Genomic DNA, 26,482 nt, shown 5'->3' on the forward strand with positions numbered 1-26,482 from the left:
ACAATCAGTGAAACAGTAAACAGTTAATCTCTAGTAACTGATCGACTTAACTTGTTTAAAATAATCTCTTATAATTTAACAGAAAACTAGTATATGAACATATTGTACTGGTTTCTTATTTATAATATGTGTCTCCTTTTAATACAAATATTCCCCAATGTTTACTAGGTAATGAAAATATGGTCATTACATGTCTTCTTCCGACCGGCAGTAAAACCCTTGCCGAAGTGGGGCGTCCGTTTGACTGTGTGGGATGTAGAAGTACGCAGCCACGTCCGATCAAAACGGGGACGTTAAATCCGATGACTCGTGTAGAGAGAGTACCACACTCTCTGCACGTTAAGAACCCTTGCAACAACTCTTCTAGGGGTCCGTAGGTGGCCTGTTGCAAGGCAAAATTTCTGTCCCTAATCGATAACCCTCATTTTCCAGTGGCAGTCAAAATTTATCCGACTTTCATCACGGATGGCTACCTATTGTATTTATCGTTAATTTGTTCTCATCCTGAACATGCATGAACCATTTGCCACTGGACGTCAAGCAACTTTTAATATTTTAAAATTTAACCATTTACTATGTTATCATTATATTGGCATTTTTATATATTAAATAATTTTACGTTTGTTAGGTATGGACTAATTTAGGCTGTTATTAAAACATGTTTAATTTGTGTTACATTGTAAATGTAATGTCTCATATCAAGTGTATATAGGCTGGGTATTGATCTTCGTTTTAACTGTAACACGGCAGTAAGTGATCATTAAGGGACGACATCAAAAGATCGATGTAGGATAAAAAACTTAAATCAAATAGTTTGGGGGTGGGGGGGGTTAACATTCTGCAAGTTTTGTATATCTAAAATCGATTTTTACATATATCCCTATTGGTAAATCAATTTTTCCCAAATTAAGTTAAGATGGGGGGTGGGGGGGTCAGTGAAAAAACTATGTGAATTAAGTTCTTTATCCTACATTGAACTTTTGATGTCGTCCCTAAATAATTAAAACAATTTGAAATATTCAAGGAATTAAAATTTTCTAAAAACAGATTGAAATATGATGGCCAAAATATTATTTTCCTTTCGAGGATTCGATGTAGTAAAGATTATACTATAATAATTCTAATTTGTTGGTATAATTCACTGTATTTCATTATTCATGTAACAATGGTTACAATTTGATTGTTTAAGTTAAGATTTCATTTAGAAAGAAAAAAAATAGTTATGACACATTTTCATTTCACTTACTCGGTCCATACACGTATTGTCCAAAGAATGTAGGACAGAAAGTCACAGGACAGAAAGTCACAGTCAAAAAGTCACGGACAAAAAGTCACAGGACACAAAGTCACAATTCATTTTTTCTGATTATTTTCTTTGAATAAAAAACGCTTATTTCTACAAAAATATTTTTGTATGTTTCTTGAACTATTGTATATAAACCAAGTTTGTAAACAAAATTTATCAAAAAATAACAAAGATGATTAAATAATTGTTAAAAAAACAAAATGTCAAAGTGGCCTGGCACTTAAATGGCTTCACGTTGCCAAGAAATCTTTCTTTTGCACGATTAAAACTAAATAAATCTGTATTTTTCAAGTATAATGACCCATTTCCTAAACTTTAATATGAATATATGTATTAAAAAGTAAACATTTCAAGATATTTCTCGTACATATTAAAACAATTGGTCAACATATTAGTTGTGACTTTTTGTCCTACCAAATTTTTGAATTTATGTCCTGTGACTTTTTGTCCTATGACTTTCTGTCCGTTTACCTTGTCCAAATACTTGTATGGTACGGAACATTCGTAGTGTCCAAATACTCGTATTGTATGAAGCTTAAACATATATATATTGCCGTAAGGAAATATGTCGCGGGGGACCGTATGTTCACATTTATATGTCTCTTGCTTTTTTGTGTTGCTTGGTTTCTGCCACCTTGATGGTAATCCTATATTTCCTTTCAGTCTTGTCAAATATATTCTGAAAATTATGCTAAATCGTATTTACACTATATACATTCATAAGATCTGAATTATAATGAGTGTTGATTTATCATAATTCGGGTGGTACCAATTTCGTTGATTCATTATAATTCGGGTGATACCAATTTTCCTTGATTCAAGTAGAGTGTCTGAACCACAAATTTAATTATTCGACGAATTGTAAATTTCCTAAACGTTTCCCTAAACGCCTCTATGCAAAATTCGTTAAAACCACAATTTAAATACAAAGTGCTCAGACTACACATCTAAATGAATCTTGAATAACTGACATTAATGACCAGCAATTAATGCTAGTAAAATCATTTTTAAATTGTGTATTTAAATCACACAATTACACTATATTTGACGATTATATCTTTTGAAATAGATATTCAATACGTTTGAAAGTTCTAAATTTTATCTTCTTGATATTTAAATGTACTGGTTAGTTTTGCTTGCCAGTCTATGACGGACGAGTCTTTTACCAGTTTTGACGAGTCTCTTCCTGGTCTATGACGGACGAGTCTTTTACCAGTTTTGACGAGTCTCTTCCTGGTCTATGACGGACGAGTCTTTTACCAGTTTTGACGAGTCTCTTCCTGGTCTATGACGAGTCTATGACGAGTCTTTTATCAGTCTTTGACGATTTGCTTATCAGTCTTTCAGAGTCTCTTACAAGTCTAGGACTTCCTTAAAGATGACATGTACAGCTAGAACACATCGAAAGTTTTACGATTCTCGAGCTTGTGGGATAATTTCCGTTTTGGGTATTCTCTGTCATTTAATTGGAATAACAATGCCGTACTGGTATTATGAGCGTCACGTGACAAAATATGGATTGGAAACTTATTATTATGGACTTTGGAAAGGATGTTCTGTTATTCCTGGATTACAAGACAAATGTTTCAACCACGATGCAGCACAAAAACGTAAGAATTACCTATATATAATTTACAAAGCCTAACACCTAAGAATGATTACTCTTTAAAGAAAATGTCCATTATCATCGGATACAAATTTTCCACAAAGACCAAAGGATATGAATATCAACAACATCAGACCGAACGTATGACCTTCAACTATGAACGAAACACCTAGAAAATAGTAAGACATAAAAAGAAAAAAAACGGTGATAACAAAATACAATTCAAAAGAGAAAACCAACAGACTCGTCTGCATGAACTAAAAATATGACAACATAAAGCTAACAAACACTACACAATATAAACTTTGAACACAGTTAATTCGTAGAGCATTTCTTTTAGACAATAAATTCAAATTAGAAAATCGCACCTGCTCTATCTCAAACAGATGTTTACAGTGTAGTGTACTACTAGTGAGACAAATAATATCAAAATTATAGTCTACAAAAAATTTAAAATCTAGAAATAAATTAGGAAAGAGTACGAAAAAAAATTTGCAAGTTATACATTCGTCAGACCTATTGGTAGGTTAAGAAAATATAAGCAGAAAATGAATAAATAACGGGTTTCTCTTTCTTAAAATTTCTTATTAAAATTAATTTATAACAAATATTATGATAATAAATCTTATATTTAAATCACTCATTTAAACATAATTACATTAGATGTATGTTTCATTATAATACTTTATTCTGATTGGCTAACTGCACATCACGTGTTATTCCGTAAGCAGTTGCATTCCTCAATACAACTTTTCATTCATGATAACACGTGGTCCAACAATAAAGTGCACAGGTGAAACAAATAAAAAAATATATAAAATTCGTGTTTTCATGATCATAGCTAAAAAAATTAATTATAAGTATTGAATGCTTCTTTTTGAAACTTCATAGGGTTGTAAAAACGTTGACCGTGCGCACATTTTTAGAATGAAGCGCGGAAGCGCTTCATACAAAATGTATTTCGGTCAACGCTTTTACACCCCAAAACATTTACAAAAAGAAGCATTCAATTCTTAACTAAAATTTATTTAAACTAGTGATGTGAAACAAGATACCAGTACAAATGTACGTGAAATCACAAAAATGTACTTTAAGATAATTCTGTTGAATTCAACATTATCTTAATATCTTTAATTTCACCTTCCAATTGTTAGTGATTTAAAATGTTATTTTAACTCTCAATATATTAGAAATCACGCTATAAACAGTCATTTTCTTACTTTAAATTATTTTGTATATTTTATTTGAAATTTGTAAAATAACTCTATAATTTGAAGAAAAAAATATTCATTTAAGATACATTGTAAAAGAATCCAAATAATAATTGATCAAAATAATTTTAATCTTAATTAATTTTTTTTCCAAATTTGAATATATTGGTGTAATCAATTTGAATATATTGGTGTAATCAGTTTTTGTTTTAAAAAGTCACAAAAGATCAGTCTTAAATTTGGGATTTTAAACTTTTTTATTTAATACTAGTATAGGCGGATGAATTTTAACGCCATAATAAATTTTCAAACTTTTTTTAAATCAATCAGCGTTTAACCACATATTACTTTCATGTTAAATTATCCTTTTCTGCAGAAAAAATGACAACAGTAACAAATTTAAGAGAAATCATCAGCATTCTTCGATAGGCCTCAATCTCTGACGGGTTTTGATTTAGCAGGGCTTGTCTATTACAATGCTGATAGTGCCTATAGAGCTCGTAAATTTAGATATGACCCATGAAATCGTATATGATATTTTTAAAGGTACGTATTGAAACATTGCAGAATGACCTTAAAAGAGTGTCGTTGTTGGAACATTTTTTAAAAATTTTAAATAGATTAATTCGTAACTAAACATGTATTGCAAAACTGTTATAAATATTTATAGTCCTACATCATATGAGTAATTATATTTTGTATTTGCCAAAATTTCATACTTATTTGTGTCTGTTTAAGGAGTTTTAAATAAATTTGTCAGCGGTACGTATACACGTACTAGCTAGTATTGGTATTTTAATCTGCGAAAACAATATATTAATCACTTGAAATTCGACTTTGAACTACGAGTATTTTTTAGATCTATTGTGCCCATCCGTATCTAGCTGCTCGCTCTAGTGTGTGTGCTATTACACAAGTGTCGCGGGATATTTCCAATAAAACATGTTTAACCGCGCGAAAATCTACATGCCCAAAGCCAAGAACATGCAATACAATTCATTTAGGTTGTAATTTCCTTAAGTTTAATGATAAAGGGTAATTAATTACGAAATAAATATATATATAAAAATAATAATTCGCTTTTAGCAGCCTGTTTGATTCATTTTTGTCAAAATAAGCGAAGAAACATCGCATCGCATATTATTATTCACTTACAAGTGAATATTTCGAACTTATTGAATCCGTATTCATGTAACCTTCAATTCAACTTCTAAGTAGAAATGGGTTACGCATGAATTAGGGTAGTTCAGTTTTTAAAAGGAAAAGAATGTCAACATTGAAAGTGAGAAAAATGTACGACCTTCAACACGGAGCCTTAGCTCACACCGAACAACAAGCTATAAAGGTCCCTAAAATTACTAGTGTAAAACCATTCAAATAGGAAAACCAACGGTCTAATCTATATCATATATAAAAAACGAGAAACGAGAAACACGTATAAATTACATAAACAAACGACAACTACTATGTATCAGATTCCTGACTTAGGACAGGTGCAAACCAGGGGCGGATCCAGGATTTTGGAAAGGGGGGGCGAAGTAATAAATTTCGGCGAGCGGAGCGAGGCGAAAAATTTTTTGGATCTTTTTTTTGGCTAGTGTAGGGCTGGACATTATTGGTGCCGTATTCTCTACATCTATTATAAAATGATTGAATGGATCCAAAGCTATGTACTATTTAAAATATTTGATGTGGGATTTGTCAGTAAAAAATGGACATGGAAAATTCCCGTTTGTTGTATTGTTAGTTAGCATTACTTTGCAGATTTCTTGCTGTGATTAAGATATACGGCTATTCAATGAAATTTACAATATAACCGACACGAAGAAAAACAAACAAGAAATGTTTATCCATTGAAATGTTTGGTTGAAATGTTTCACCTAACAAGGGAAGCGAGGGGGTCAAATCAACCAAAGGCTACGAATGAATCGAAAAGAAAATAAAGTTGTAAATAACGGTCGTCACATGGAGTCATATAGGCCACACTCAGCAGGCCGGTTGCAGTCGGGCCTTGAAAAACATATACAGTATATCAGTTCGGCTAACAGACCTTCCGGTCAGATATGGCATTCACATGCAACCCTCTCCCCCATTAAAATAATTACGCCCGGTTTTTTTGAGAGTGTAATAGGGTGTAACTTTCTGTTGGGTGGAATCGTGAAAAAGAAGTCAACGTCCTTGCTCAGTACTTTGTAGCTTTGAAAGCGTCATGTTTAATTGTCATCCTTAGCCTAAGCAATGTGTTACTGTAATTTGAATTTCAAAATGACTGAGTGACGTTTTTTTCGACGTACTCAGTGTCAACTCCACCGTAGCGAATCACATAAATTTGACATAATCAATAATATAGTACAGTGAATACGAGAGAAAAATATTTTTATTTTACCACTGTCTCATGTTAGCCAGATAAAAAGTTCAAACCTGCTGCATTCATTTTGCACCAGTTCTAAGTCAGGAACCCAGTGGTTTTTATAAGTGAAGAATTGTCACATAAAAATTAAATACACGGCAATATTCACGAAGTCTAGGCTGATTATTAATCATTTTACAAAAAAAAAAAAAAAAAAGTGCCAGCAAAGGGGGGCGTACGCCCTCTACGCCCCCCTCTGAATCCGCCACTGCAAACGTTTGCAGTATGTTATAGATCAACTATGAGAATTGGTACGTGTCAAATCGTAGAACATCATTTTGACAGCTAATGCCCCTTTACATAACGCCACAAGTTTTCTATTTTAAACTTTTAACATTTTTTATAAGCCAGTGGGTTTTATAACTAACAATACGGTATCACGAATTTGTTCATGAACGGTCGGAGTTTTTACAAAGACCAACAGTTGCTTAGATCCACTTCATTTGACTCTGCTGTCTCATTAGTAATCATACAATATCTTACTTTCTTTCATGCTGATTTTCCATCCTTTCTCTCCTTACCATATATGATAATGAAGTAGGTATATTGTCCGGCTGGAATCGTGTGTTTTCCGGGGTGATTTGATCGTTTATTTGTCGTTTTGGTTGTTGATTTACAATTTTTTTAACTGTACCATTTCAATATCACTGTGTATCATCGCCACCGGAAATTGGGTACTAACGAAGCGTAGAGAAATAGAAAAAAAAAGTAAACAAGTTAAGAATTCATTCAATTTAAGGCATTTCCACTCATTTGATGAGGTTGCCGTTTAAGAAATGATTTTCTGATATATATTTCTGTAAATTATTAGGCCGATAAGTACAAAATTAATACAAGATTTTGTGTAATACTCCAAAACTTGACACTTAGTACCAGAAAATTTCGAGGTCGATCGTCCTCTGTCACCCCATTCTCAAGATATTGAACTGTTTTTCATTATTTTTCCAGACACGTTTTTAGATTAATATAGTGTGGCATCATATTTACTGAAATTTGTTGTCAAAGAGATGTATTTTAAAGAATATAGACCATAAAGAATAAAGTCTAGGGTACGGCAACTTGCTCGTGTTGACAAATTTACTGTATGGCAACTTGCTAATTTTAAAATATTTATTTACCGTCCTTTCAAAGAAAATAAAGTATTAAGTTCCAATATCTAAAGTGGGGGAGTACCTTTTTATGTTAAACTGTTTTTGCCCTTTTCAAGGTTTTGTTTAAAACTATGTTATTTGAGATAAATTTAAGGCACTGGCTACGGTTACATGGAAATGTAACAATAATAAAAATATTATTGCTACATTGGAGACTAAATACCGGAATTGTTTGAGGCTATGGTTACATAGCGTTATTGTTACACGACAAACAGCACTGTACCAATGTACTAAATAATAAAAGTTGAAGACATCTATTTTATTTTTGGAGCATGTTTAAGTCTGACACATTTTTGATGAAACCACTCCAAGCAGCCATCACACACCAGTTTTTCATCCAAAACAAAATTGGTAATAGGACAAATGTAGAAATCTCTTCATCCATTGTTCAAAGTGTAATGACAGTAATAAGAGTAGTTGTGCAGTTAAAAAGTTAAAAAAAGTGAACACTTTTCTCAGCCCAAGTTCTCAACAAAAAAACCATTGAACTTTATGTTTCGCCTTTGGCACTACTAATCTGAAGTACTAGTAGTATCTCTAAGAACATCAAAACCATTAAGGTTCATCATAACAAATGGACAAATATGGCCGTATGTTCACCTCAAAAACCACTCTGTGTACAGACTTACCTGTGCTGTTTGGAAAGTTTTAATGCCTAGCATCCACTAATATTTTGTGTTTAAGAAAGATCAAATCTTTCTTGGTTTTAGATGGGCATTTTTTTTCCTTTCTGCAGAAGGTGCAAAAATAAACAAACACCTGAATTACTTTGATACTGTCCACTCACAGCTGACTCAGATAAACTCTTTAACTCACCTATACTTATGAAGATACCTCTTGTCCAGGGCCGTAACTAGGGTTCTAATCCATGGGAGGCAAGGGTTTGGGGCCGCCGCCGATTTTTTTCCCTCACTTAAATGGCTAAAAATAACCTGTTTTCCTTCGATTTCCTTACTTTAGGACTCATCAGTATTGCTTGAACCTAGAAGCAGTTTTTATGCAAAAACAAACTGAGTTTGCTGTTCGGGTGAGCCAAGGCTCCGTCTTGAAGGCCGTACTTTGAACTATAATTATAAACATTAAATATATTGTGACAGCTGATTTTTTTTCTCTCAAAATAATAAAATGGCTAACAAAAATTAACCGTTTTCCTTCGATTTCCTTACTTTAAGACTCATCAGTAATGCTTGAACCTGGAAGCAATTTGTTTTGCAAACAATTATTATCTGTATTTAAAGATAATTTTGTTAGAAATCAAACCAATAAGTAAAAAAAAAAAACATATTAAGCAAGATAATATAGAACGCAAGATTTTTTTTTATCGAGGACCTTGAATTTAAATATTGTTGAAAGCTGAACAGACATGAATAGAACTACAACGAATGGGAGTGTTTAACGACTAAGGCATTGACCATAATGTTCTCGTACGATCGGGAGACACGTTAAAAACTGATTCAGTCGGTAACGAAGTTCCGATATCATAAAAGATTCACAATACAAAGGGAACTTCCTCTGCTTAATTGAGCCCCTAAATAAATGTGATTAGTTAAGTTTTATTTAAAATTGTCGAAATGCGTTCTCGTACGACATAGGTAAAAAAAACTAATGAATAACAGATGGATGGCCACTCGAAAAAAAACTACAAACAAATACCGGAATGACAGATATATCACGTATCATGATAACACTGTTGAAACTGTAAACGTGTGTTGTTTATAATAAAAATTCAAGTTCTTAGTTTACATATTGTCAATATTTTATTTTATTACTTAAAAAAAAAAAAAAAAAAAAATTGGTGTAGAAAATTTAGGGGAGGCAGTTGCCTCGCCTGCCTCATAGGTAGTTACACTGTGTCTAAACCACACCGGCAAAATTTGTTCGGACTCGATGGTATCTAACATCCGGCACAATGACGGAACATTAATAGACAGAAGAAAGCTAGGTTTCTCCTTATTTTTTTATTTTTTTTTATGATATCGAAGAATATATATACATATACAACTATTTTCTATTGTGAGATGCAATATTTTCTACAACCGTTCTATATTAACGGAGAAATAAGTCAAAATGCATGTCAAAATGACGAATTGAGTGAACCTTGCCTCGAAATTGTTTAATTTCTCGTTAAATTGTTCACATTGTACGGAAAGAAAGGTACGGGAAGATAGATATTGACACGGAGATTGCAAATTTAGTTATTATGAGCATCTCAATAATTGTATTTCTGTGTATGGAACGAAAGAAAAGGGTCATGTCAAATTAAAACAAACCGGTTTCGTCAATGTTGTTACTTCACAATCACCCGGTTTCGTCTATATATATCACCCGGTTTTTTTTGGTTTTTTTTAACAAACAATTTATGAAAAGAAGCTTTGGCACGGATCTGAACATTGTCTTTCGAGAATTTAAATATATATTTATTGTAAAGTAAACTTGGCGTGTTAAAATCTATTTTAAACGGGCACTTTTGGACATAGTTAATTATGATAATACACATTTTCCTAATGAAAGGCGTATCCCTTATTTCACTTAACTTCAAACTAATTTTAAATGGAATATAAATACTGAATAGCAAACACTGGTATCTAATTATTTTGTAACATTATTATATTTTCTTTGTTTATAATATTAGTATGTAAAGATGAAAAATAAAAGGATGTGTTTTGATTGTGCCATAATTTTAATTAACTATACTATATTATAAAATTGAGAATGGAAATGGGGAATGTGTCAAAGAGACAACAACCCGACCAAATAAAAAAACAACAGCAGAAGGTCACCAACAGGTCTTCAATGTAGCGAGAAATTCCCGCACCCGGAGGCGTCCTTCAGCTGGCCCCTAAACAAATATATACTAGTTCAGTGATAATGAACGCCATACTAATTTCCAAATTGTACACAAGAAACTAAAATTAAAATAATACAAGACTAACAAAGGCCAGAGGCTCCTGACTTGGGACAGGCGCAAAAATGCGGCGGGGTTAAACATGTTTGTGAGATCTCAACCCTCCCCCTATACCTCTAACCAATGTAGAAAAGTAAACGCATAACAATACGCACATTAAAATTCAGTTCAAGAGAAGTCCGAGTCTGATGTCAGAAGATGTAACCAAAGAAAATAAACAAAATGACAATAATACATAAATAACAACAGACTACTAGCAGTTAACTGACATGCCAGCTCCAGACTTCAATTAAACTGACTGAAAGATTATGATTTCATCATATGAACATCAGGCACAATCCTTCCCGTTAGGGGTTTAGTATCATACCATCATAACATATATGAGAAGAACATAACCCGTGTCATGCCAACAACTGTTTTTAGAATAAATGTGTTTAGTTCCGACGCAAAGACCTTATCAGTGACTCAATATTAACGCCAAAATATGCAATCTTTAATGACTTGACAACAGTATCGTAATTATATCCCTTCTTAATAAGTCTATTCAAAGGTTTTGTAAGTTTCTGAGGTGAATACTGACACCTTTGTGCTTTATAAAGAATATTTCCATAAAAAATTGGATGTGAAATACCTGAACGTATAAGAAGTCTGCATGTTGAGCTATATTTACGAATGATTTCTTTGTACCGATGATAAAATTTAGTAAATGTTTTGACTAGTTTGTGATATCGAAAACCCTGGTGTAATAATTTTTCAGTAATACATAAATTTCTCTCGTTAAAATCTAAAACATTGTTACATACACGAGCGAATCGTACAAGTTGAGATATATAAACACCGTAAGATGGTGACAAGGGAACGTCACCATCTAAAAACGGATAATTAACGATAGGAAATGAAAAATCATCCCTTTTATCATAAATTTTAGTATTGAGCTTTCCGTTAGTGATATAGATATCAAGATCGAGGAAAGGACAGTGGTCATTGTTAGTATTAGCTTTATTTAAAGTAAGTTCAGCAGGATAAATTTCATTAATATACATACTGAAGTCGTCATTATTGAGAGCCAAAATATCATCCAAATATCTAAAAGTATTATTAAATTTGTTTATCAGATGTTGTTACTTTTGATGGGTCTTTGCTTATTTTTGTCATAAATTGTAACTCATAACAATACAAAAAGAGGTCCGCAATAAGTGGTGCACAGTTAGTTCCCATTGGAATTCCGATAATCTGACGATATACGGAATCCCCAAAGCGAACAAAAATGTTATCTAGTAAAAATTCAAGGGCATATATAGTATCAAAGCATGTCCAATTAACATAGTTTTTTTGTTTATTGCTACTAAAAAATGACCTAAAAGAGTTTGAACATATATATTCACATTCTGATTTTTTGAATGCCCATTTAATTAGGTGTGTGACTTTTTTCTTAATGAGAATGTGAGGCAATGTGGTATACAGGGTAGAAAAATCAAAACTTTGAACAGATTCAAAATCACCAATATAAGCATGTAATTTATCAAGTACTTCCAACGAGTTCTTGACACTCCAAAAGTAATTTATTCCACTATTTTCGAAGGCCTTATTTGAACAATTTAAAATATATACACTTAGTTCACAATATTTACTATCAATTATTAATACATTTATGCATTCAATCATTGACGAACAGTCCCAAACCGACTATAGTCTATACTGTTCTGCACAAATTAATCATGCATGCAGTCCTAGCTGCCAGATTTTCTGGTACTATATATACTGTGTTACTTGCGCACTAAAGAGAGTTTTCACACTTAAGCATACATAACATAGCAGTGAGATTTGTAACTTTCTCCCCGTTTCTGGTAGGCACATTTATTTTCATAGGCATGTTTTTCACATTTTTTTTACAGTTCAAATTCATTTTTTGTACAGTTCAAATTCAATTGAAACTTCAAGATAACTTTCGAAAACAATATCTGACAGTTTTGTATTTTCAATGTGAATAAAAGTTGGTTTGCAAAACATGAACGTCATTTATATCTAGGTCTTATTAAGAAGAAGTGACGGTAACCACTTATCCCATAAACATTGACAATGAGACAACTTTCTTTTAGACACAAAAATTATGTTGAATTAATCAAGTTAAGGTCAGCGTATGCCTTAAACAATGAGAAAAAAACACAAACTGCATGAAAGCAAGCTATAACAGGGCCCTAAATTATAAATGTAAAACAATTCAAACAAGAAATCTATCTTCCTATTTTATGTTCAAAACGCATATGGTATATATATAAAGCAACCAAAGACAACCATGGAATTACAAGCGTGCGATTCGGGAATGGATTGAGTCAAAGTGTTGTCGCTGACACAAACAGTACAATATTTTAATTCGGTATACACTTTATAAGATATGTGGCGAATCTAGATGACGTATAGGTTGCACGCCCCGACCCCACCTTTGGTTGCCAAAACTATATTGATTCCTGTATTTAACGATTTTGTAAAGCAAAAAAAAAATCAAAATATTGTTCGACTCGCTACGCTCGGCGGTATGTAAAAGTTGTTCGAATTACGCCCACTTTGAAATAAACTGAATCCGTCTGTCCGTATATATTGTCAAACTATATTGACCAACGTCAGTGTACGATCATCATAACACAACGGCGACAGTACAGACTCGTTTTTTTTAGTAATGTTAACAAAATAATTATTATTGAATTTTGTCGATGACCTGAGACTATTATACTAATTTGGACATAGCAGTATAGTTACAATAAGGGATAAAAAATATTTTAATGCATGGTAGTTGTAATCTTACATTCATTTTCTATGTCGATCATGCATGAATATACAGTTGTCTTATTATCAACGTTTATCCTTAAGAAGATTTATTTTTAACGATTGTAGAAAAGATTACATACATAGAATGATTAGATTACTTATAAAGGTGTCCATCCTTTTGTGCGAGAAAATCACATATCAATTGTGTGTTTCGATTTTTAAGACCGTAAACTTTAATTTCAAGTTTAAACATGTTCAACATATTTTCCCATAACTCATATAGAAAACGCATATTTAGAGAGCTTTAATCTCAATATGCTGTTAAAAAATTTCGGAATGCAAAGTAAATTGAAATATTTGTGTTCTATAAGAGTAGGAATTCAGGTTTTGCTTATTATTTATTTGAATCTGAGACTCATATAAATAATAAGCCGTTGTCCGGTGAACGAACTTGTTTTCCAACGACCCACAAAACTCCTTTTAAACGCTGAAGTTAAATAATCAATTATAATGTAATGCGATTATGATTTTTTTTATTTGACGAAACCGGGTTATGCTTTTTGAAATCTATGACGAAACCGGGTTGTATACATTGACGAAACCGGCCAGTTCCATTTTGGCATGACCCATTTCTTTCGTTCCATACACAGAGATACAATTATGGAGATGCTCATAATAACTAAATTTGCAATCTCCGTGTCAATATCTATCTTCCCGTACCTTTCTTTCCGTACAATGTGAACAATTTAACGAGAAATTAAACAATTTCGAGGCAAGGTTCACTCAATTCGTCATTTTGACATGCATTTTGACTTATTTCTCCGTTAATATAGAACGGTTGTAGAAAATATTGCATCTCACAATAGAAAATAGTTGTATATGTATAAATATTCTTCGATATCATAAAAAAAAATAAAAAAATAAGGAGAAACCTAGCTTTCTTCTGTCTATTAATGTTCCGTCATTGTGCCGGATGTTAGATACCATCGAGTCCGAACAAATTTTGCCGGTGTGGTTTAGACACAGTGAGTTACGGCCCTGTTGTCCATGTCAATTAAGGACAATCAAAACACTACAAACCGGTTTTTTTACCTGAGAGCGCATCTCATAGTTGTACCACAACTTAATTAATTTTCAAACCTTTTGCATGAAGGGAAAAAAAATGCCCATCAAAATCCAAAAGAAATTTTATCTTTCTGAAACATAAAAATGCATTTAACTTTATTATATCTAGTGGATGCCAGGGATTAAAACTTTTCCAATTTCACAGGTAAGTCTGTACTTAGAGTAATTTTTGGCATGTAAATACAGCCATACATGTCCGTTTGTTATGATGAACCTTAATACGTAAAACTATTTAAACACCATTTGTTGACAAATAATATTCATTATCTATCATTATCACAAGTCAGGGGCGTAGCTAGGCAATTTTGATGTGTACGCAATGCCGGAGAAGGAAGTCATACGGCAGGGGGTTTGGGGCCCGCTGAAGGCCCCAAGAAGCTCTGGGATAAATGGTGCAAAATCCTGCATTCTCGCAATTTCCGAGGACTTAAAATGACCTCACAGAAATATCACTTTCAGGAGAAACAAGTCAACTTTGGAAATAAATAATCAAAGAAACCCGTACTGTTGGCTTAACAATTTTTTTTTTTCCTTATGTGTAGACTAGTGGGTTAAAATGGCTTGATTAGGTATATTTTATTTGTTACCTAATCATGCTGAACCCACTTTACATTAGAAAACAAACTAATTTCTAGGCCAACACTGTGCAACTTAAATGGTATTTTTTTTATTGAGAAAATAGATTATACATAAATATAAATTCGAATCACATAAATTTATGTTTCATTTTATGAGTGAACAAGCAGTGTTTTTAGCTTTTTTTTTCTCTCTCAAAGTTAATTCAGAAAAATCAATGCCCATTTCCTTTCTTTTTTTCTACTAAAGATGTCCAAAACCGTGTCTGCTTTAATTTTTTTTTTTTCTCGATATATGTTCAAAAAACCGAGTCCAGATAAACGATTCGTTTTCATTGTATTTCTTAAGTAGGTCTTCACTCTTCTCATTCTTCTAAAAGACCGCTCTGTCGTTGCCGTCGAGACCGGCATACATGCAAGTACATTAAATATCTGAAAGATTCCCGGGTATAAATTTTATTTCATCAGTTATAAAGTTTGAAATCTTCAGAAAAGATGTCAGGGTAAAGAGGCATAGAAGACGTGACAATTGTATTTTGACACCCGTAGGACTCAGCTATTTTAAATTTTTTGCATCAGCAACAGAATCACGATGCTGGTTTCGTAAATGAAAAGGGAAGGCTAGTTTTTCGGAACGGAATATAGCTACAAAGTGATCATTAACATTTTTGTATATTTTTTTTATTAACTTCCTTACTTTAGTTAAATTCTTACTAGATTTACCATATTTTTATTTTTGTGAAATTTTCGATGTGTACGCAACTGCGTTTTTGCGTACGGGTTGCTACGCGCCTGCAAGTATTATTTAGTACATATATGAAAGAATTAAGCAACACAACAATAGAAGATTTAAATTTAATAAATCTAGCATACATTGGCTCCGTAGTACGGAGCCCCTTTAGTGACAAAGATGAAATGTATAATATTTGTGCGCATCACTTTTAAACTTGTGCGCACAAGTTTCAAAAAGTTGTGCGCTCAAGATTAAAAGTTGTCCGCACAAGATTAAAAGTTGAGCGCACAAGATTAAAAGTTGTGCGCATCACTTTTAAACTTGTGCGCACAAGTTTAAAAGTGATGCGCACAAATATTATACATTTCATCTTTGGTACTAAAGGGGCTCCGTACGATGTAACAGTAGCCTCAATAATTATTGTTACATTCGTAATTAATCAGGTCCTTTACCCAACTTTGCATTCCGGCAATTGGTCTCCGATGTAACAATAATATTTTTATTATTGTTAACATTTCCATGTAACCGTAGCCAGTGCCTAAATTTAAACTGTTAATTGTTCTCGTCCGACTGTCTGTAATCTGTTCTGTTAAAATTTGCAATGTTGTTAACTGTTTTTTTTTTTAAATTGGGATTTCTGTTATCTGTTACTTAATACTTATAGTGTTCACTGTTTTTGACATCATTTTCTCTGTTAACTGATCTTAACTGTTATTTACAAGAATCACATTAAAGTTTGCTGTCCATCTCTTTCTTTACCTTGCTACCACAAATGAGTGACATAAACAGCATATATATTTAACTGTCTTTAAAAATCTTAGAATATGGTAAATCCTTGATAAAATAGAAATGACGAAAATGTCAAAGAAACAGAAGCCCGACCAAATAGAAGAAAACAACCCTACGCAGCGATAAATTGTGCACTAGGGTGGGGAGACAATACACAGATAGGAAAAAAACTTAATATTGACACTCATAATTTTTAAGGAAGATTCATGGTATACCGCCATCTTGGATTGTACAATCACAGTACACAATCGGTATCTGCCCAAATCAGCAAATTTGGAAACAGATTTGCAATTTAATGGTTTATAGATTGTTTATTTATATAAAGAAAACTTGTTAATTTATTGTCTTATTCAAAATATTTTAACAAATATCAACCTTTTTAGTTTTTAAAATCATTTTTTTTTCCAAATGAGCCATTTAAGGGGAGATAACTCTTTTAGTACAAAATTTATACTGGACTAATAGGGAATTTTTTTATTTTTACTTGTGGCAAGAAAACAAGTTTGGTGACACCATGTTTTCTTTTTATTTTCTTAAAACATATTATGAAACCTATCTTCTCACAATTTATTTCAAAATTCTATCTGATAGAATTTTTTTTTATGCACTCTTATGTGTTTTTTCATGAACAAACTAACCAAATGTAGGCAATTTTCAACGACTCATAGCTTGAAAAATAGCACGGTGACCCATACTTTTTATTATATTTTTGAAAAAAACATAGTAAAATCTTCATTTTGGCAAATTATAAGAAAATTCTGTCTCAAAAAACATTTACTTATGATCTACCTTAAACACTCTCTTTACCTTCCTTCCTAACAAATAAGGCTTAATATTTGAGTTATGCATGTGTATATTTATGGGAAGAGAATCGCCCATAGATTTGATTTCCAATAGTTATAATGGTGAAATATAATATCTTTTTTTTTTTGTGTAACCATGGCAACAATCAGCATTTATTTGATACCAAATAATGCAAAATAGAGGATGAAACATGTCACAAAGGTCTCAAAAATTTGGTCCAAAGGAAAATTTTAATCATTTAGAGTGATGCCTTTCCTTAAACCATAGACATATATCTATCAATAGGTAAAAAAAATTATAAATATGCATTTCTACTGGTTTTCTGCTGAAAAGATCGAGCGTCAAAAAACAAATACAAAATTTCTAAATCTATGGCGGTACGGATAGGACCATATGGACGGTCAAACTGAAAAAAAATGGCTTATAAAACATGCTAAAAACAATCTAAATGTTCATATAAACCCACTAGGAAGGCTATATTATTATTCAACTATCTAAAAATCAATTTAATTGTACAAAAACGTTCATATTTAGAAAATTCACCATGGCCATAATACGAAACTAAACTTGTAAAGTTCTGTGTATTGGTATACCTGAAGCTGTCTCCTAAGTGAGCTATCATTTAACTACAAAAAGGGGTTAGAAGTTGAATGTTTGTTTCCTGAAACATATAAATGAACCAAAATTTAAAAAATGAATCTAACACAAGACTATATAGTAAAGGTAACGGACTCAAGTTGGATCAGGTACAACAAATGCAGCAGTGTTAAACATGTTTAGGGATATCTCAAGTCCACCCATCCTTATACGTCTAACCAGTGTAGTAATTTCTGGCTTCTATTTGTAACGTTTCCAAAATGTCAAAAGGAGGGGCCACTTCTTACACAGCTAAAACCTTGGTCAGTCCTATGATGAAAATAATTCAGATGTATAGGAATGTTTGAGAAGTTTATACATTGACCCAGAGTACCTGAATGGAATTGTGAAAAATAAAATACCTTTTCTATTTGTAATTCGTAAAATAAATAAACAGTGTGGCCTGGTAGGAGCGGCTGAAAAATAAGGACTTGGTTCTCAAATTGATGTCAAATTTGCTAGTCTAAGACTTCAGAAATATAAAGATGGACCAAGGCTTTTTTCATATCAGCTCAGAGTTCTTAATCGGGACTTGGAGATAAAAGAGAGCTTCAACTTTCTGATTTATACATTGGTTTTGTTGATTTAAATAAAAATCAGTAAACGTTCGTAATTCCTTTTAATAAAATCATGTAAGCAATGAGTCGTATGCATACCCTGAGATGTAACCATAATTTATGAGAGCCCCCGCCATAAAAAAAAAAAAAAATGTTCGCGCCCTACAGTATTCACTCATTCTATCTGTTTGTCACACTTTCATACGTCATGACGATAACCGAAGTTTGGTACGACTGATTGAATAAAACATTTACTCAACAATACACATCCGTTCAATTGTCTGTCCATGTGTCAATAAAAAAAATATGGTACTTGCGTGCGTATTCTGAAAATTAGTCAGCTTTATAAAAAAATCCTTATAGAGCTTGGCGTATCTGCGACTTTGTACAGTGGTTTTCAAACTTTTGAATACATTGAAGATATGAACTTCCCCTTTTCATTGCTTTTGGGTTCGTTTGGAAAAAAGGGTAAATTAAAGTTGCTGTTAACTGTTTAATATCAGCATTTAAAATTTGTTGTTAACTTTTTTTGACAAAATCGAGGTGTTGTTAACATGTTAACGGACCCCCTATTGACCCTTATCTAATTATGCATTAGATAGAAATATCATTCGCTTGACTGTATTTAAGATGTATACACATTATATATTTTCAAAAAGAAACTGAATAGAAAATTAATTCGAAATGCAATTCATGATTTATTTCTCCTTACTTTCGATGAAAACAAAGTATTTTCTTAACTTTTCTTTTTACAAATGAATCATTTCAGAAATTAAATAATTAAACAATCATTATGTATTTAACCCAGCACATACTTTATGTGTCTGTCCGAATTGTCGATCCTGTGGTTCGGTGGTTGTCGTTGGTTCATCTCTATCATATTTGTGGTTTTTCATAATTTTTTTTTATGAGTTAGGTCGTTGGTTTTCTTGTTGAATCCTTCCACATTTTTCATATATTTTTTTTTGTTATGAGTTAGGCCGTTGGTTTTCTTGTTGAATCTTTCCACATTTTTCGGTCCGTGCTTTTTAAAGCCGACTATAAGGTTCTAGTTTTCGTGGTTGAAGGCCGTACGATAGCATATAATTGCTTACATACACTTTATTTGATCCTAATGGATTGTTATCTTATTTGCTATCATACCACATCTCCACTGTTTTTAATCTAAAAAAAAAAAAACCTAGCACCAACAAAAGATGAATGGGCGGTTTATTTTATTGAACTTACAAAATTTCATTTCACCCTAACAACAAATAAGACAACAGCAGCGGCGGATCCAGAACTCTTCCTAAAAAAGGGGTTTGCTGACTGACCTAATGAGGCCGCTCAATGATTCCCTATACAATCAACCAATACTTTTGAAAAACTGATATTCACTGAGGCCGACGGCCGAAGTGAATATCAGTTTTTCAAAAGTCAATAAAACCGCATATTTACCTCATCAAAAGACAGTAATTGTATATTATTATTATTATTATTATTATACAGTATTTATAACAGCGCATTATCTATTATCTATACTATTAAACGAGAAGACCTCATTTTGTGTGTCGCTTCTCTTCTTTCCACAGTAAATTAATCAACACGCCTCTGTGTCCTATAGGTACAGTACATAGTCGCATTTGTCATCCATTCATATGATTATTCAGATTGAGTTATTTTGGGAGAAAAATGAGAAAAAAGTCATCCGGATATTGTCCCGTCATTGGACGAAATTTTAAGTCAGATTAGACTTCCGGTTTGCGTTTTTCTGTATACTCTGAACAAACATATACTACGAATAAAGTGTATTTTAATTCTATCTGCTATCATTTCCAAGTTTACTATCCACGACGGTCACAGAGTTTATTAAATGGAGAGGGTCTGTATACTATATCAATTGACCACCATGGATCGAATAGTAAACTTAGAAGTGATGGTAAAAACACTTTATTTATATAGTTACTGTAATGAATGTTCATAATATACAGCTAAGCGCTAAAATTATTCCTGTGAACTTTTGATACCTTTTCTGAAATTCTCCAGGCATTAAATCTTTTACAAAATTCATTGATTACAAAAAAAAAGATGTGGTATGATTACCATGTTGAGACAACTCTCCACAAGAAACCAAAATGACACAGAAATTAACAACTATAATAGGTCACCATACGGTCTTCAACAACGAGCAAAGCCCATACTCAGCTTTAAAAGGCCTCGAAATGACGATGTAAATCAATTCAAACGAGAAAACTAGCGGCCTTATTTATGTACAAAAAATAAACGAAAACAAATATGTAACACACAAACAAACGACAACCACTGAATTACAGGCTCCTTACTTAAATGTTCATAACATACTAAATGAATGTTCATATTGAAATTGATAGAAAACAAATAATTAGGAATTTTGGAAATGAAGGAGGAGGGATAAAAAAAAACATTTTCCTATCCCCAATAACCTATGACTTATGATATTTTTGCAATATTTTACAAAATTCTTTCAACAACACTTTACATACTTTAAACTACGCTCTGAATGCCCGCGATTTCGCGGGTGTGTTCTAGTATAATTGAAATTACCATAAGCGCTTTACAACATATATCCATACACATATATAAGTATTAACAATAAAATATGAAAGCCCATGTTAAAAACTTTTCAAACAAACAGATTTTAAAAATATAGCATCGATGAACAATAAAATTTATATAAAATGGGCATGATGAAATTAAGGAGATATTGAATCCGTACCATATACATATGAATGCATTTAGGATAATATGGTTGAAAAAAAAACTTTTTGTACAAAGTCGAATGCTTTAATTTTGGATGTAACGCGTCTTCTGATTGGCTGACGTTATTTTGTTATGAGCCCATAGACATAATTTAGTCATGTGACCGTGACGTCATCAACGTTTTTTCATGGTTTTCTACGGTTTAAAATGGAATTTAGGATTAAATTATAAGAAATGACTGTAATATTTTTGCTGTCTATTCGAAATAACATAAAAAATGTGGTGCACACTGTTAAATAACCCGCTACGCGCGTTATTCAGTGTGCACCAAATTTTTAATGTTATTTCTTCATAGACAGAAAAAATATTACAGTCATTCCTTAAATAGCGGTACGCAACGACGACTTCTAAACGGAATTACCCCTTAAACGGCATATATATATATTTGATAATATATATAAGTAAGTCATTTTGTATATTGCAAGCCTGTAAAGCTTTGATATCAACAAAACATCGTCACTTGATATTATCTAAACAGTGATTAATTTACTCTTAAAATTATAATATATTGCAAGACGCCGTACAGACAAAAGTTGTTATTTTGCAATTCGCCGTACAGCGTCCTTCAATTCGCCGTATATTTTACAATAAACAAACAATGTTTTTGTCCATATTCTTTAAAAAACATCTTTTTGACAACAAATTTCAGAAAATATGATGCCACACTATATTAATCTAAAAACGTGCCTGGAAAAAAAATGAAAATAGTTCAATATCTTGAGAATGGGGCGACAGAGGACGATCGACCTCAAAATTTTCCGTTACTAAGTGGCAAGTTTTGGAGTGCAACACAAAATCTTGTCTTAATTTTGTACTTATCGGCCTAATAATCTAAAGAATTATACATCAGAAAATCATCAATTTTTAAGCGGCACCCTCATCAAATAAGTGGGGAAATGCTTTAAATTTAATGAATTCTTAACTTGTTTACTTTTTTCCCCCTATTTCTCTCCGCTTCGTTAGTGCCCAATTTCTGGTGGCGATGATACACAGTGAATATGGAATTCATATTAATGTTTTTTTAAAAGCAATGCTGTAAGACAAGTGCGGAAAATGAAATTGTAGAAGAGAATTATTTTCTGTAAACAAATGTAGATAGCCTAGAGGCCCAATTATGGGTATACAACAATATAATATGTAGAAATGACAAAACAAAATAATATTTAAAAAAAAAAGAAACCGGTACAACAGCCTTACAAAATTTATTGAATATATTTGTAAAACCAACTATTTTTCGATCAGTGATTAATACTCTATTCATTTATCAATATTTTTTCACTTTATTTCAGCATATATTCATATTGCACAAGTCTTGTCAGCTGCTGGGCTACTAATGTATTTTCTGGGTGTATTAACAATAATCGTGAAGATTTATCTGTTAAAAAAAAGGACATGCTGCTTGCTTATTAGTGCTGGTTTTTTATCAATAGCAGGTAAAGTTATACATAACATTAAGAAAATTGCATATTATTCATTATCATTGGAAAAATAAGAATTAAGAAAGAAAATTTCAAATATGTATTTGTTTTGTGTTATTGTTAAAAAATTGAGAATGAAAATAGGGAATGTGTCAAAGAGGCAGCAACCCGACCAAAGCGTTTCTTTTCAGACAGTGGTCTGCTTACGATAGCTCTGCAATTGTCATCTTAGGCCTAATATAAAATATTGTTTGTTTCCCCAATCCCGACCGACCCTGCAAAAACTCATAATTTTTTATTGTCAAGTTTAAGTCAAATATTATCTTATTCATTTCCGATTTTCAAGCTTGCAGGATCGCCCAATGTTGTTCAAGCTTTTTGGAAAAAATAAAATTATTTCCCTACCTTCCGACCCACACCTGGCTTGGCAGGGTGGGGATTGGGGAAACAAACAATATTAATTTAGGCCTTAGTGCACTGAAAATAATATCAAGATAAAAACAGTCTGTTGGGTTCTGACAAGAGCTTTTAAAAATATTTCGCCATTTGTTACAAAAACAATGGAAACAAAATGAAATAGTTTTTTTTTCATAAAAGGCTTTTAAAGTTGACACGGCCGTAGTGTGCTAACGGCCATCACAACATTTATGTAATGTTAACATTTTAAAACAGTTCTTACCGAAGCAACATGGCAAACTAGCGCTATAATCACAGGCATTCGTCTCAGATGTTTTTCTCTCTTATTTACCTTTATGTAAAGGTATATAGGAACTTTTTTCTGAAACGAGTGCCAGTGGCTATAATATAAAAATAAAACAAAAAGCTTCGACATTGACTGACCGGAGTAAACAACTGATGATTTTGAATCAACACATATATCGACCTGCATTGGTATATAGGCTAACGCTATTTAGACCAAAGGAAGAAAATGTGAGCAACTATATAGAACACTGTTCGATCTTCAATAATGAGCAAAACCTTTACAAATAAAAGTTGATATACGAAATGAGTTGCCAAATTATATTGTACTATAATTACAATGTATGTTTCACTGTAATACGTTATTCTGATTGGCTAACTGCACATCACGTGTTATTCCTTAAGCAATTGCATTACTCGATAAAACCTTTTTATTCATGATAATACGAGATCCTACAATATAGTGCACAGGTGAATTAAATTAAAAAAAAATGATAAAATTCGTGTTTTCATGATCCTAGCTAAAAAAATGTAATTATAAGTATTGAATGCTTCTTTTTGTAACTTCATAGGGTTGTAAAAGCGTTGACCGTGCGCACATTTTTAGAATGAAGCGCTTCCGCGCTTCATACAAAATGTACATCGGTCAACGCTTTTACACCCCAATGAAGTTACAAAAAGAAGCATTCAATTCTTAAGTAAATAATCATCTATTGCTTATATTTTCTTGAATAAGGTTATGATATACGAAATGAGTTGCCAAATGATATATTAATTGTAAATAATTATGTATAATAATTTCTTATATTTTCTTTGATATAGGTTTTCTATGTTTATCTGGATTAATGATTTGGATTATAAGTATGCCAGGCTTTTTTATTAGTGAATATTTGGGATGGTCGTTACAATTGGAGGTAGTATCGGTGATATTAGCAATAGCAGCATCAGCAGTTATCACCCAGGATAATATTTCTCAGTGCAAAACAAACATTAGAGCATCGTGTATTACATGATTGTTAAACAGGCCAAAGTACTAGTTATGTCCGTTAATCACAACATGTATACCTATTACTTATTGATTTAATATACCACGTAATTTATTAAATTGCATCAATGTTTTTTAGAAGGGTGTTTTGCCTCTTCGAAAAATTGAGTTATAAGGATAATCTAAACGAATATTTTAAAGTATGAAATATGGGTTTACTTTAGAGAGAAAATATATGATACCATTGGGTCATTCAAAACTCGTAAGTTGACATACAATGGCAAAAAAAAAAAAAAAGAACAAAAGACGAATAAGTCAACAAATCACTTCATATAAAAAAGAAGATGCTTTTACATTTGACTATACAAGTCTATATATATATATTCTTTTATATGTTATCTCATCCGAAATTTTGAATTTTATGCATTTTTAATGCATTTTTTATTTTTATGTATACTATTTTTTTAACTTCTCTGTAACCTTTGTACTTGCATGGTTTTATGAGAATAAACTATCTATCTAACTGTATGATTGCCAATGAGACAACTGTCCACAAGAGACCAAAATGATACAGACATTAACAACTATAGGTCACCGTAAGGCCTTCAACAATGAGCAAGCCCATACCGCATAGTCAGCTATAAAAGGCCCGATAAGACAATGTAAAACTATTCAAACGAGAAAACTAACGGCCTTATTTATATAACTGATACTGATACATGCCGACACAAAAAGACACAATGAACAGATCTGAGAGTACTCACAGTTATCTGACAGCTAGTTCAAAGCCACTAACAACTAATAAAAAAATCATGCATCTAAGACTAGTTGTTATTTTTCATTCTTATTCTATTGTGCGAGGACCATATATATACTACCATTTCGCTAGCCAAGGGTAACGATCCACTCCCCTCCTCTTAGGGTCGTAACCCTTGGCTAGCAAAAATGATATACTACAAGCGTTTGTGTTTGTTCCGATTTGCAATGTAGTTCCAGAGAAATTGATCACCGCCGTCCCTTATGGAACATAAAAATAATTCTGTTATATCGGACTATACGGCATTGCTAGTATAGTACTCGGTATGAGCAAGTTACGGAAGTAAAATGCTTCAATCTGGAATCTGGAAAACAAATCAACCGTAACATGTTTTCTGTTCAAGTCATTGAACATGTTCTGTCACAAAGTAGGTAATATGAAAAAAGTCGATTTGACAAATGGACTATTATCTGATTGAAATACAGATCATAAGTTTATGCTCTAGCTGCTTACAAGGACCTGACAAAACTCCCATTTAACTTTCTGTTCTGGTAATTGTAATATCAGCCGAAGAAATTTCTGTCGTCAATTTTTTAGGTTGTCTCCTTGTGACATGAGTGCACACGCTGAAGAGCCTCTCCTGTCCCATTTATCATGATTAAACTATGTCGAAAGTCTGAAATATGAATATTCTACTACAGTTATCCAATAAACTCAATATTATCAACGATCCATGTAAATGAGGAGGTCAATATCAGATGAACAACACTTAACAGATCTGAACACATTACACCATGCTCAAAATAAGCCTATTGCTCACAGCATTTTTAAAACATGAGTGCACACGCTGAAATGTCTCGCCTTCTTTAATAATCATTGATAGTATGTTGATAGATCTTAAATATGAAACTTTACTACAACTATCACATAAACTTTATATGATCCAAGAAAATGAGGTCATAGTCATATAATCCAAACAAGAAATACATGTTCACCTTACAATCGTTCAATACACTAAGTATAGCTGACCTATTGCTTATACTTTCTAAGAAACAGACTTAACCAAGAAAACTAAATATTAACTAATGAACCATGAAATGAAGGTCAAGGTCAGATGAACCATGCCAGGCAGACATATATAGTTAACTTTTTGCTTAATGTTTAAGAAAAACAGACCAAAACACAAAAACTTAACACTGAGCAATGAACCGTAAAAATGAGGTAAAGGTCAAATAAAACCTGCCAGACTGACATGCACATCATAAAATATT

General features: G+C 32.3%; 1 long non-coding RNA gene across 1 annotated transcript; it reads left to right on the forward strand.

The window, feature by feature from the left end:
- Positions 1-2,508: 2,508 nt before the first annotated feature.
- On the forward strand, positions 2,509-25,853 carry LOC143063500 (uncharacterized). The gene is made up of 3 exons (XR_012975021.1): positions 2,509-2,916; positions 22,642-22,785; positions 24,292-25,853. It is a non-coding gene; the product is annotated as an uncharacterized LOC143063500 (long non-coding RNA).
- Positions 25,854-26,482: the final 629 nt, after the last annotated feature.

The sequence above is a fragment of the Mytilus galloprovincialis genome, chromosome 2 (genome assembly GCF_965363235.1).
Source record: "Mytilus galloprovincialis chromosome 2, xbMytGall1.hap1.1, whole genome shotgun sequence".
Lineage (NCBI taxonomy): Eukaryota > Metazoa > Mollusca > Bivalvia > Mytilida > Mytilidae > Mytilus > Mytilus galloprovincialis.